The sequence below is a fragment of the Bombina bombina genome, chromosome 6, assembly GCF_027579735.1.
Source record: "Bombina bombina isolate aBomBom1 chromosome 6, aBomBom1.pri, whole genome shotgun sequence".
NCBI classification, from domain to species: Eukaryota; Metazoa; Chordata; class Amphibia; order Anura; family Bombinatoridae; genus Bombina; species Bombina bombina.
In genome coordinates this window covers 773,799,039-773,813,926 of record NC_069504.1, presented here as the reverse complement: position 1 = coordinate 773,813,926, position 14,888 = coordinate 773,799,039, and positions in this window count along the sequence as shown.

The window sequence follows — 14,888 nt, the reverse complement described above, 5'->3', positions numbered from 1 at the left end:
TATTTGTATTAGGGACATTCTTTGAATTATTACCTCTAATCTATGTTTGAAGATGCACATAAAAATTATTATTTTCGTTCATCCCAAATGGTTGAACAGTATTAAGAAGGTATATCCATCTACTTTCCCTTTTTAATAAAGCTGTTTCAAGATTTCCTCCTCTGATGCCCAGTCTTATTCTTTCTACACCTTTACATTGTAGTTCTTCAGCATTAGCTTTATGGTACTGTAGGAAATGTTGTGCGACACTTGTTAGAGTTTTCTCATCTTTCTTATGTTTCTCAGCGTTTCAGATGTTACGTAGATGTTCCATTATTCTTACTCTTAATTTTCGTGTCGTCATCCCTACGTAAAATTTTTCACACTTACAACTGAGTAGATATATAACTCCCTCCGTTTGGCAACTGATGTAATCTTTGATGACATGTCTGTTCCTGAATCGGTCTATTATGTGATCAGATTTGATCATATATTTACATGTACTACAGTTACCACATTTGTGTGAACCTGGTGCTAATGCTGTCCTAGTTTTGTGTCTCTGTAGATGACTACTTGTGATCATATCTTTGATGTTACGAGTTCGTTTGTATGAAATGGAGGGTCTTATCCCTATTATATCCTTTAGAATTGGATCAGATTTGAGGATGTACCAATATTTATTCAAAATTTCATTAATCTTTTTGCTTTGAGAATTGTATGTGGTTATGAGTCTTGGAGCATCACTCCTGGATCTGAATTTCTTCTTTAACAATTCTTGTCTATTGGTTTCTTGTGCTCTGTATTTTGCTTTCTTGATGGTTCTTTTGCTGTATCCTCTTTCCAATAGTCTGCTCTCCAATTCTTGAGCACGTATTTGGAAAGTGTGTAAATCCGAACAATTTCTCCTGATTCTCAGGAATTCCCCTGTAGGAAGACTCTTCATGGTATTACTTGCATGTGCACTGCTGTTGTGGAGTAGGCTGTTGGTTGCCGTAGTTTTTCTGAAAAGATCTGTTTTTATGGTCCCTTCAGCATCTTTGAGTATAGTTAGATCCAAGAAGTTGATATGTTGTTGGTTTGCTTCGTGGGTTAATTTGATGTTAATGTTGTTGTTGTTCAGTAGATTAATGAATTCTTGCAGTTCTCGATATGATCCTTCCCAGATGAAGAAGATATCATCTATGTACCGAAGCCACATAGGGATTTTATCTGTGTAATTCTTATTGTTCTCCGTAAATACATATTCTGTCTCCCACCAGCCAAGAAAAAGGTTCGCATATGTTGGTGCGCATGCTGTCCCCATGGCTGTTCCCCTCTTTTGGAGGTAGTATTTGTTGTCAAAGATAAAATAATTGTATTGGAGAATAAATTTGAGGAGTTTGATTATGAATTCATCGTGTTGTTTATCTTCTTCTGATTTTTGATCTAGATAGTATTGAACCGCTTTTATTCCGTCCACGTGGTTGATTGAGGTGTATAAAGATTCAATGTCAGTTGTTACCAGCCAGGTATCTTTATCAGTATGAATATCGTTTAATCTTTGAAGAACTTCCATGGTATCTTGTACATAAGAAGGGAGTTCTTGTACAAATCTTCTCAGTCTGTAGTCTAGATATTTGCTGGCCTGTTCTGCCAATTCCCGAAACGATCGGTCTGCCCGGGGTATGTGCTTGTTCTTGTGCACCTTTGGAATGAGATAAAATGTTGGTGTAATAGGATGATCTCTCTCTAGAAATTTGATTTCTTTTGCATTGAGGATGTAATTTTGCTTGGCTTCGTTTATCATATGGTTATAGATTTTGAGATAGCCTGTGGTAGGGTTGTTTAGAAGTCTCATATAGCAGTTTTTATCTGTTAATTGTTTGTTGGCTTCCTTTAGATACATCTCAAGGGGCCATATTACAATATTTCCACCCTTGTCTGCGTTTCTAATTACCACTTCATCCCAAGTACTCATATCCTTCAGTGCTTGTCTTTCCTTATAAGTTAAATTGGGGGTTGTCGGTAGAGGGTGTAGAGCCGAGATGTCTTTACAAACCATCTGGTTGAATACCTCTATTTGAGGGCAGTGTATTTTCTTAGGTACATAGGTTGATTTAGTTTGAACTAAATCCCTCCATTTGCCATGTTCTATATCATCTGACTCTCCTAATAGAGTGTCCAAATCTTGAATAGTTTCTAACACTTCTGCATTCCAACCCCAATCTATGCTGGGTTCAGCAAATTGTTTCTTTAGATATAATTTTCTGATGAAAAGTTGTATATCTTTGATAGTTTCGTATTTGTCTATCCCTGTGCATGGGCAAAAAGATAGGCCTTTAGATAAAACTGCGATGTGTTCCTTCGAAAGATTTATTGTGGAAAGATTAATAACTCTCAGTGATTCTTCCGTAGTCGAGAGAAGGGACTCGGGGCTCTGGGTTGTTGTCTCCAGTGCCTCTGATTGCTGTTCGTGTTGCGTCTGCGTCCTCTTGTGGGTCTTTTGCTTTGTCCTCCCTCCTCTCCTGGTGTGTCTGTACTTTCGCCCTGCTCTAAAAAATCCTTTCTTTTATTTCTGTTGGAAGCTCTGATTGATTGGATACTTGTGGAGGTACTAGGGGTGACACTATTTACAGGTTCATTTTCCTCTCCATCTGTATCTGAGATATCACTTTGAATCACTATTGATTTGGTATTGTTTCCTGGATTTTTGTAAAAGTTTTTATTACGCCATTTATAGACTTTATTGTTTTTAAAGTCTGTGATGTCTCTGTTCAATTTACCTTGTTTTATTTCTTTCAATTCCAATTCCAGTTTATCTAATTCCTTTTGATAGGATTTATATAGTTTGTCAAATTCAGTATCTGTTTCAAATTTCGTTAGATTCTCAGTTAGTTCTTTAATTTTGTCTTCCAAAAGATCGTATTCAGAGCTGTCATGTTTCATTAGGATTTTCATGAGTTTTACAGAGCATTCTGACAATGCTTCTTCCCATTCCACTGTTAGTTTGTAATCTTTAAATTCAAATGCCGGGAACAACTGAATTCTAAGGCCTCTAGGGATTAGTTCTTTTTCAATATACTTCTCAAAGAAGTGTCTGTTCCACCAGACTTTGTCCTGCTTGTACATAGTTTTGTGCATATCCCTCAGGATGGAATCTAGGGAGGTGTAATTGCTAGAATTGGGGCTGGAGCTATTGCTATCGAATATATCATTTAAATCTGCAGTTCTTTTTTGTTTCCTCGCCAGTCTATCTTTTTCCCATAGACTATCCATTTTGTGGTTTGTTTATTTTAAGTTTTATAAGTCCGTGTGCTCTACTGTATATAATTCTGACACTTCAGAGATAGATAGTTTACTACAACGCAAATACAGTGGCACCACACCGGCAACCTTTTCTATATTTAAATTAGCTGACATAAACCATGTTCATGTCTTATGGTTTATTGTAGCAGAAAAGTTGGTGCTGTGCAGTGTGTAATATACTAGACAAAAAAGAGGAAGAGACCTCTCCAAAGACTGCACATATAGCACTCTAAGCCTGGACTATAAGTGGAGAAATTGGGAAATTAAAATATAACTTTTATTTTGTATATTTAAAATAGAACACTCAATTAAAAACAACCAAAGAATTGGAGGCCTATTCCTTAATCTTCAGTAAGCCTTTGATATGTCAAAAGTATTTAGAAGGAAATTGTATAGGTAGGTAGCTATACTTATGACCACTATTAGCAAATTCTGTAGTTAGTAGGGAGGATCAATATTGCAATATCAGGAACAGTATGTATTGTAGTGATATAAGGTATTAATATACTATGGGAGTCATCATATATAGTGTTATAGTGCCACTTGGTGTCGAACCCTTATAGGAATAAATGTTTAGATAAGAAAGTTTGTTTTGTTATTTGATTTATTCAGAGTGTTAACTTCAGTTCACAATCTTTATAATCATGTTTGTTATGCGATTCAACCTGCTTATGTGTGATCTTTTGGGCTTGTGGTTTGGAACATTGAGTCCTTTGGAAGTGACGCGGCCTTTTGGTTGGGCGCGTTTTTTTGGACTGTACGTTTCACCTTGTGTTCGGGCATGGTTACATTCCGTTTTCCATTTCTGCATTCCCGACCGTGTGGTGTAGGAAATTTTCTAGTCCGCAGGGGTCTGGTCATAGGAGGTGGTGAGTGCCCAAGCCATTGGGGGTGTCAGGTGCCGTTTTTGTTTTTACTACTTAGTCCATATTTATATATCCTCTATCCAGTCATGGAGGATTCTGATCCTGAGACTATTTTGATTTCAGATTCTGTGTCTGGTGACGAATCCGGATTGGCCTCTTTGGCACATGTCAACCAGTTTTGTTCCGTATGCCATTTCAGAGCGCCTGGTTCCTCTAGCTCAGGGAATCAAGGGACTGCTGATCCATCCTTTTCTGGTGGTCCTGTCCTCCGAGAGGCGAGTTCCCTAGCAATTCATACTTCTACACATGCGGGTAAACCAGTTTCTGATTCCTCCATGCAGAGTGGCGTGTTCCCCTAGAGGTTGCAACAGGTTTTCGCTTCCATATAATGTTGGCGATTGTTCATCTGCAGAGTCCAGATGTTTATTTGAGAATGTGCTTGTGCCCTATTGTCCCAGTCTTTCCGCCTTGGAGAGGGCCTCTACAGTTCCCCGTGGGTGTAACTGTCCCTGAGTGTTGTGCCTTTCGTTACAGGATTGCGCGCCTTCACGTATTGCTCAGACGTGTTTTTCAGTTATTGAATGACTTTACCGTTACCAGATACGGGGATTTTCAGTCTGCTAATTCGAATGGGGCACCTCATTAAACATGTGGGGATGAAGTAATCTCCAGATTGTTATTTGTTTGAGATCTTTCCCAGTTTTTGAAAGATAGGGCTCCGTTTGGCTGGTCCTGCAGGTAGGCCTGTGTCTTTTTGGCCGTTAACCTCCAGGTTGCCTTAAATTTTATTTATATCCGATGGGATGTCTTTTATTTGTTTTTGTTTCCTTCGGGAACCTTCTGGGATTGATACTCTTTATTACTTCTTCTGAAGTTGTTTTGGACATGTTAGTCCTATGTTAAAAATGTATTTTTTCATTTTTTTCCCCTATGAGGGAGAATTTATGCAGCTTGCCGGTTAGGGCCCTAGGTGCAGGCTGGTCCTGTCGGGTTTGTTCGGTCTTGCGGCTGTTCAGACACATGGCGCTGTTCTGCTTGGCTGGTTCGGTAGAAGCGCTGAGTGCTCAGGTTATCATCGTTTTTCATGTTCAACTTAGCATTCGACAGGACCGGTGGGTCCGTGAGGCGGGAAAGATTGTTTCAGTCCTTATAGCCTTCAGCCAAAGATGGCCGGGCAGGGGTGTTTTCCGCTGCGTCACTCTATCTGTGTCAGGGTGCCAGGAATCAGACTGAGACGAGAAGTGCAAAAATAATCACACCTTTATTAATAGCAAAAAATAATAAAAAGTCCAATAACAAGCCAGGAGTCAAAACCAGGGCAGGTAGTCAGACGAGCCAAGTCAGGAGCCAAAGCGAATAGTCAGATGAGCCGGAATCAGGAACAAGGAAAACAGCAGAGTCAGGAACAAGCCAGGGATCAGGAACCAGGAAGGACGTCAGGCAGCCAGGTAATACACAGGAACTCTCACAAACAGGTCTGAGACAACACAAAGGCAAAGCATACTGAACAGAGTCCCTTTAAATAATAAGTGATGACATCACAATTCTGAGACTGCATCCTGTCTCACACGGATGACGCACACCAGTCTGGCCATAAAAGGAAAGGCAGGAAATGAGCAGCATCCCCCACAATGCACCATAGTCAGCAAGAGAGGTGAGTAAAATGGCTGCCAGCAGCACATGGCAAAAAACAGGGAAAAAACCCTGACAGTACCCTCCCTTCAACGACCCCTCCCTCGCGGGAGGACAAAAGGCTTATTGGGAAAACGGGCATGGAAGGCACGGAGGAGGGCAGGAGCATGAACATCAGAGGAGGGAACCCAAGAACGCTCCTCCGGACCGTAGCCCCTCCAGTGAACCAAATACTGTACACGGCCCCTGGACATACAAGAGTCAATAATGCTGCTGACCTCATACTCCTCATGGTTGTCAACAAAGATAGGACGGGGACGAGGCAACACAGTGGTAAACCGATTACAAACCAATGATTTCAAGAGGGAGACATGAAAAAAATTGGAGATGCCCATAGCAGGAGGAAGGTCAAGAGCATAGGCCACAGGATTAACCACTCGGAGTATTCAAAAAGGACCAACATAACGGGGAGCAAATTTATTGGAAGGCACACAAAAGTTCAAGTTGCGGGAGGACAGCCAAACTCTCTCACCAACCTGGTAGGAAGGTGCGGGCAGACGCCTACGATCAGCCTGGAACTTTTGGCGCTGCATAGAACAATGAAGGCAATCCTGAATCTGCACCCACGTGGAACGCAGTTGCCGGAGATGCTCCTCCAAAGCCGGAATACCCTGAGACATGAATGAATCGGGCAACAAGGATGGTTGAAACCCATAATTCGCCATGAACGGGGATAACTTGGAGGAAGCATTAATAGCACTATTACGAGCAAACTCTTCCCAAGGTAACAGTTCAGACCAATTATTGTGGTTATCTGAGACATAGCAATGGAGGAACTGTTTCAGAGCTTGATTAGACTGTTCCGCAGCCCCATTGGATTGAGGGTGATATGCCAAGGAGAAGGAAAGCTGGATCCCCATTTGAGCACAAAAGGAATGCCAAAATCTGGAGCCAAACTGGCTACCCCGGTCCGACACTATCTCCTTGGGTAACCCATGTAAACGGAAGACCTCCCGGGCAAAAATTGAAGCAAGCTCCTAAACGGTAGGCAGCTTCATCAAGGGAATGCAATGTGACATTTTAGAAAAATGGTCAACCACCATAAGGATAACAGTATTGCCATTGGAAACAGGGAGCTCGACAATGAAGTCCATGGAAAGATGTGTCCAAGGACGCTCACCATTAGCAATAGGTTGAAGAAGACCCACAGGAAGACGTCGAGGAGTCTTTTTCTGTGCACAAACTGAGCAGCAGGCAACATATGCAGCAACATCAGAACAAAGACCTGGCCACCAGAATTGTCGAGTGACAGACCAAATCATTTGGTTCTTGCCTGGGTGACCTGCGGCTTTAGGATAGTGGTAAGTGTGCAAAAGTTTAGTTTGAAGATTCTCAGGAACAAAACACTTACCACTAGGTTTCTCAGGAGGTGCATTGGTTTGTGCAGCCAAATTAGTACGTATGGTAGCCAAAATATGGTCAGGAGGTATAACTGGAGTAGGTACAGACTCCTCCTTGGACAGAGGCAAAAATTGTTGAGAGAGGGCATCAGCCCTAACATTCTTACTACCAGGCAGGTTGGAGACTACATAATTAAACCGAGACAAAAATAGTGCCCATCTGGCCTTTAATCCTAACGAGATTGTACGCTCCTCTCAAATCAAGTTTAGTAAAGACCGTAGCTCCCTTGAGGCGGTCAAAGTGTTCCGTAATGAGCAGAATAGGGTAAGCATTCTTAATGGTAAGACGATTAAGACCCCTATAATCGATGCAAGGTCTTAACTCACCACCCTTTTTCTTCACAAAGAAGAAGCCAGCCCCTGCAGGAGAGCAGGATTTGCGGATGATCCCTCACGACAGAGCATCGGCAACATACTCCTCTATAGCACAATTCTCTGCAACAGACAGAGGGTACACCCGGCCCCGAGGAGGAATGGCTCCGTGTTGCAGGTCTATGGCACAATCGTAAAACCGGTGAGGAGGCAACGTACCAGCACGCACCTTGTCAAAAATGTCTAGGAACTCTTGGTACTCCTCTGGCAATTGAGATCCCGAAGAAGTGCACAAGACTTTAACTGGTTTCTGAAGACAAGTGGAAATACATTGCGGGGACCACGACAAAATTTCCGACCTGAGCCAGTCGAGACTGGGATTGTGCTTTTGGAGCCAGGGATAACCCAGAACAACCGGGAAATGCGGAGAGTTTATCACCTGGAACTGGAGGGTTTCAAAATGGAGAGCCCCAACAGCCATGGACAACGGAGCAGTTTTGTGAGTAACGAGTGCGGTCTGAAGGGGCCTGTCATCAATGGCCTCAATAGCAAGCGGAACGGACAGAGGCAAAACAGGAATGGAGTGCTTTGATACAAAAGTACTGTCAATGAAATAGCCTGCAGCACCGGAGTCAACAAGAGCCTGAGTGACTATGGAGGAGTCCACCCAGGAAAGGACAACCATGACCAAAGGTTTCTCCTTAAGCGGTTCCGGGGATGAGTATAAACCACCCAAGGTCTGCCCCTGACAGGACCTTAGGTGTGAGCGTTTCCCGGCCGTGTAGGACAAGACTTCAAAAGGTGGCCCTGTAACCCACAGTAGAGGCAGAGCCCCTCCCTCTTCCTAAAGGCCCTCTCCGCCGTGGAGAGACACGTGAATCCCAACTGCATCGGCTCAGCAGTACCTGGTGACTCGGGACCAGGAGGCATGGGAGGAGAGGGAGGCATGGGTGGGAACGAACATGTAGGAGATAATGGAACAGGAGGCTTCCCCAAGCACTCCTTGAGAGAGGGCCTCTCTCTGAGTCTGATGTCAATTAGGATAAAAAAAAGACACCAATGCCTCGAGGTCCTCTGGTAAATCTCTGGCTGCAACTTCATCTTTAATTGCATCAGAGAGCCCATGAAAGAAGGCGGCAACAAGGGCTTCATTGTTTCAACCTACCTCTGCGGCAAGCGTACGGAACTCAAAAGTATACTGAGCAACAGATCTTGTACCTTGTTGAATGGACATGAGTCGTTTAGCAGCAGAGGAGGAGCGAGCCGGAACATCCAACACCCTTCGAAAGGAGGCCACAAATTCAGGGTAATTTGAAATCACAGGTTTATTAGTCTCCCACAAGGGATTAGCCCAGGCAAGAGCTGTGTCAGAGAGTAACGAGATGAGAAATCCCACCTTAGCTCTGTCAGAGGGAAATGCCTGAGGTAACATCTCAAAGTAAATGCCCACCTGGTTCAAAAACCCTCTGCACTGAGTAGGATCGCCTCCATATCGCTGAGGTAGAGATGCAGAACCGGACAGGCTCCTGGTAGGCATAGGTACAGCAGCGGAAACAGGAGCAGCCATAACTTGCGGGACACTTTAGTCCAAATGTGCAGTGCGAGTCAGCAGGGTTTGCAGGGCTAGTGCAAATTGATCCATGCGGTGATCCTGTACATTCATCCTGGAAATGATGGCAGGTAAAGGTGGATTATTAGCACCATCAGGATTCATGGCCTTTGCGTAATGTCAGGGTGCCAGGAATCAGACTGAGACGAGAAGTGCAAAAATAATCACACCTTTATTAATAGCAAAAAATAATAAAAAGTCCACAAGTCAAATAACAAGCCAGGAGTCAAAACCAGAGCTGGTAGTCAGACGAGCCGAGTCAGGAGCCAAAGCGAATAGTCAGACGAGCCGGAATCAGGAACAAGAAAAACAGCAGAGTCAGGAACAAGCCAGGGATCAGGAACCAGGAAGGACGTCAGGCAGCCAGGTAATACACAGGAACTCTCACAAACAGATCTGACACAACACAAAGGCAAAGCATACTGAACAGATGCCCTTTAAATAATATGTGATGACACCACAATTCTGAGACTGCATCCTGTCTCACACGGATGATGCACACCAGTCTGGCCATAAAAGGAAGTGCAGGAAATGAGCAGCATCCCCCACAATGCACCATAGTCAGCAAGAGAGGTGAGTAAAATGGCTGCCAGCAGCACATGGCAAACAAAACAGGGAAAAAACCCTGACAATCTGACATCTGATTTCATCAGAACTTAGAGTTTTCCTCCCCCATGTGGTGGAGGGCTGGAGGGCTTAACGCCCCTTACCGCAGTTGAGCGTTTTGGCCTTAATTTTTTGGCCTCTGGATTTGTCCTTTTGGGCTTGATCCAACAGCTTGTACAGGATAGCTGTTTAGCATGCATAAGGTTTGCAGTTTGAAACCAGTTGCAGCTCTTGACACCTTGCAGGTGTATGCGTAAGCTGTTTATAGTTTATCTAGATGCAGCTCTTACTCTTTGACGTGTACTGTCTGTCTGAGTTATAAGAGACCTTTGGGTCTTCTCCCATTGTTTCCGGGTGAGTTGGATCTCCCTTTAGGGATCTGTGTTTCCGGGTGATGGTTGTTCCCTGCAGTGACTTTGTTTAGCTTTGTTTAGGCTTAGTGCCTTACTCTTCCTTGTGTCCTCTGCTTGTGCAGAGGTGATTGGGAGACTAGTCCTGCTAGTAGGATTTTTTTTTTACCTCGAGGTATCCCTTGGTTGTCCTGAGGCTCTGAGAGGTATCTTCATACGACTTCTAGCCTTGCTCCTTGGAGCGTTGGACTTTAGCTAGGGGTGGTTTCTTCCTTTGGTTGGGGCTTTCAAGTTCTTGTCGCTATCCGGATTCTCTGGATATGCATCTATATCCCTTGTGTCTGGCTTTTTGGCCAGTTGGGGTGTTTAGTTCTAGGGTAGAGTTTGCCTGAACTATTCAGTGCCCGGACCTGTTTTTCTCCCTGAGAATTCCGGTTGCTGAAGCTTCCCTTGGCCTTTTTCCTGACCCAGTCTTGGGTGGTTTTGGAATCTTGGATCTCAGGGCTGGTCGGGGTGTTCCACAGTTGGGAATTTGGGCTATGTCCTTGCTCCATCTAGCTAACCTGGTCATGGTTGGCCAGTTTTTCGGTGTATTTTTTACTCTTTGCCACAGAGTAGCCCAGGTCATCTGGTGGTTGGCTGTGCAATGCTGCAGTGCAGCCAGCAAGGCCAGTCAAATGCTTGGTTGCATTGGAAGAGGTTTTAGTAGCAGAAATAGCAAGGTTCTTATGCCACTTTACAGATCATTAGTTAGACCAAATATGGAATACTGTGTACAGTTCTGGAGACCATATCTTCAGAAAGATATAAATAAACTAGAAGCTGTCCAAAGGAGGGCTACTAAAATGGTACATGGTCTAAAATATAAAACGTACAAAGAAAGACTCTATGATCTAAATATGTATAGTTTAGAGGATAGAAGGGAAAGAGGTGACATGATAGAAACCTTCAAATATATGAAGGGACTTAATAAAATAGAAGCTGAAAGCATTTTTCACAAAAAAAATAAATGCCACAACAAGGGGTCACAATCTAAAGTTAGAGGGTAGTAGATTCAGGAGAAATTTGAGGAAGCATTTTTTTACAGAAAGGGTGGTGGATTCATGGAATGGTAAACACAAAGACTGTAAAGGAATTTAAAAATGCCTGGGACATGCATAAGGCTATCCTAAGGAAAAAGTAACATGTAATATGGGTAGACTTGATGGGCCTTTTTTGTTCTTATCTACCGTCAAATTCTATGGCCTAGATTTAGAGTTTGGCGGTAGCCGTGAAAACCAGCGTTAGAGGCTCCTAACGCTGGTTTTAGGCTACCGCCGGTATTTGGAGTCAGTCAAAAAAGGGTCTAACGCTCACTTTTCAGCCGCGTCTGAAGTGAGCGTTAGAAATCTAACGACAAAACTCCAGCCGCAGAAAAAAGTCAGTAGTTAAGAGCTTTCTGGGCTAACACCGGTTCATAAAGCTCTTAACTACTGTACTCTAAAGTACACTAACACCCATAAACTACCTATGTACCCCTAAACCGAGGTCCCCCCACATCGCCGCCACTCGATTAATTTTTTTAACCCCTAATCTGCCGACCGCCACCTACGTTATACTTATGTACCCCTAATCTGCTGCCCCTAACACCGCCAACCCCTGTATTATATTTATTAACCCCTAATCTGCCCCCCACAACGTCGCCGCCAACTACCTACAATAATTAACCCCTAATCTGCCGAGCGGACCGCACCGCTACTCTATTAAATTTATTAACCCCTAAAGCTAATTCTAACCATAACCCTAACGCCCCCCTAAGTTAAATATAATTTTATTCTAACAAAATAAATTATCTCTTATTAAATAACTTATTCCTATTTAAAGCTAAATACTTACCTGTAAAGTAAACCCTAATATAGCTACAATATAACGAATAATTACATTGTAGCTATTTTAGGATTAATATTTATTTTACAGGCAACTTTGTAATTATTTTAACCAGGTACAATAGCTATTAAATAGTTAAGAACTATTTAATAGTTACCTAGTTAAAATAATTACAAAATTACCTGTAAAATAAATCCTAACCTAAGTTACAATTAAACCTAACACTATACTATCATTAAATTAATTAAATAAAATACCTACAATTACCTACAATTAAACCTAACACTACACTATCAATAAATTAATTAAATACAATATGTACAAATAACTACAATGAAATAAACTAACTAAAGTACAAAAAATAAAAAAGAACTAAGTTACAAAAAATAAAAAAATATTTACAAACATAAGAAAAATATTACAACAATTTTAAACTAATTACACCTACTCTAAGCCCCCTAATAAAATAACAAAGACCCCCAAAATAAAAAATGCCCTACCCTATTCTAAATTACTAAAGTTCAAAGCTCTTTTACCTTACCAGCCCTGAACAGGGCCCTTTGCGGGGCATGCCCCAAAGAATTCAGCTCTTTTGCCTGTAAAAAAAACCATACAATACCCCCCCCCAACATTACAACCCACCACCCACATACCCCTAATCTAACCCAAACCCCCCTTAAATAAACCTAACACTAAGCCCCTGAAGATCTTCCTACCTTGTCTTCACCATGCCAGGTATGACCGTCCGTTCCAGGCTCCGATATCTTCATCTAAGCCCAAGCGGGGGCTAGACATCCATCATCCCGACGGCTGAAGAAGTCCAGAAGAGGCTCCAAAGTCTTCATCCTATCCGGGAAGAAGAGTAGATCCGGACCGGTAACCATCATCTTCCAAGCGGCATCTTCTATCTTCATCCGATGAGGACCGGCTCCATCCTGAAGACCTCCACCGCGGACCCATCTTCATCCGGCGACGTCCAACTGAAGAATGATGGTTCCTTTAAGGGACGTCATCCAAGATGGTGTCCCTCAAATTCCGATTGGCTGATAGGATTCTATCAGCCAATCGGAATTAAGGTAGGAAAATTCTGATTGGCTGATGGAATCAGCCAATCAGAATCAAGTTCAATCCGATTGGCTGATCCGATCAGCCAATCAGATGGATGACGATAGAAGATGCCGCTTGGATGAAGACTTCAATCGGATGGAAGACCTCTTCTGCCCCGCTTGGATGAAGACTTCTACCGGATCATGGACATCTTCAGCCCCCCGCTTGGGCTTGGATCAGGACATCGGAGGAGCTCTTCTGGACCGATCGGTGAACCTGGTATGGTGAAGATAAGGTAGGAAGATCTTCAGGGGCTTAGTGTTAGGTTTATTTAAGGGGGGTTTGGGTTAGATTAGGGGTATGTGGGTGGTGGGTTGTAATGTTGGTGGGGTATTGTATGTTTTTTTTTACAGGCAAAACAGCTGAACTTCTTGGGGCATGCCCCGCAAAGGGCCCTGTTCAGGGCTGGTAAGGTAAAAGAGCTTTGAACTTTAGTAATTTAGAATAGGGTAGGGCATTTTTTTATTTTGGGGGTCTTTGTTATTTTATTAGGGGGCTTAGAGTAGGTGTAATTAGTTTAAAATTGTTGTAAGATTTTTCTTATGTTTGTAAACATTTTTTTATTTTTTGTACTTTAGTTAGTTTATTTCATTGTAGTTATTTGTAGATATTGTATTTAATTAATGTATTGATAGTGTAGTGTTAGGTTTAATTGTAGGTAATTGTAGATATTTTATTTTATTAATTTAATGATAGTGTAGTGTTAGGTTTAATTGTAACTTAGGTTAGGATTTATTTTACAGGTAATTTTGTTATTATTTTAACTAGGTAACTATTAAATAGTTCTTAACTATTTAATAGCTATTGTACCTGGTTAAAATAATTACAAAGTTGCCTGTAAAATAAATATTAGTCCTAAAATAGCTACAATGTAATTATAATTTATATTGTAGCTATATTAGGATTTATTTTACAGGTAAGTATTTAGCTTTAAATAGGAATAATTTATTTAATAAGAGTTAATTAGTTTCGTTAGATTAAAATTATATTTAACTTAGGGGGGTGTTAGTGTTAGGGTTAGACTTAGCTTTAGGGGTTAATACATTTATTAGAATAGCGGTGAGCTCCAGTCGGCAGATTAGGGGTTAATGTTTGAAGTTAGGTGTCGGCGATGTTAGGGAGGGCAGATTAGGGGTTAATACTATTTATTATAGGGTTAGTGAGGTGGATTAGGGGTTAATAACTTTATTATGATAGCGGTACGGTCCGCTCGGCAGATTAGGGGTTAATAACTGTAGGCAGGTGGAGGCGACGTTGTGGGGGGCAGATTAGGGGTTAATAAATATAATATAGGGGTCGGCGGTGTTAGGGGCAGCAGATTAGGGGTACATAAGGATAATGTAAGTAGCGGCGGTTTACGGAGCGGCAGATTAGGGGTTAAAAATAATATGCAGGGGTCAGCGATAGCGGGGGCGGAAGAATAGGGGTTAATAAGTGTAAGGTTAGGGGTGTTTAGACTCGGGGTACATGTTAGGGTGTTAGGTGCAGACGTAGGAAGTGTTTCCCCATAGCAAACAATGGGGCTGCGTTAGGAGCTGAACGCGGCTTTTTTGCAGGTGTTAGGTTTTTTTTCAGCTCAAACAGCCCCATTGTTTTCTATGGGGGAATCGTGCACGAGCACGTTTTTGAGGCTGGCCGCGTCCGTAAGCAACTCTGGTATCGAGAGTTGCAGTTGCGTTAAAAATGCTCTACGCTCCTTTTTTGGAGCCTAACGCAGCCATTCTGTGGGCTCTCAATACCAGAGTTATTTTAAAGGTGCGGCCAGAAAAAAGCCAGCGTTAGCTACGCGGGTCGTTACCGACAAAACTCTAAATCT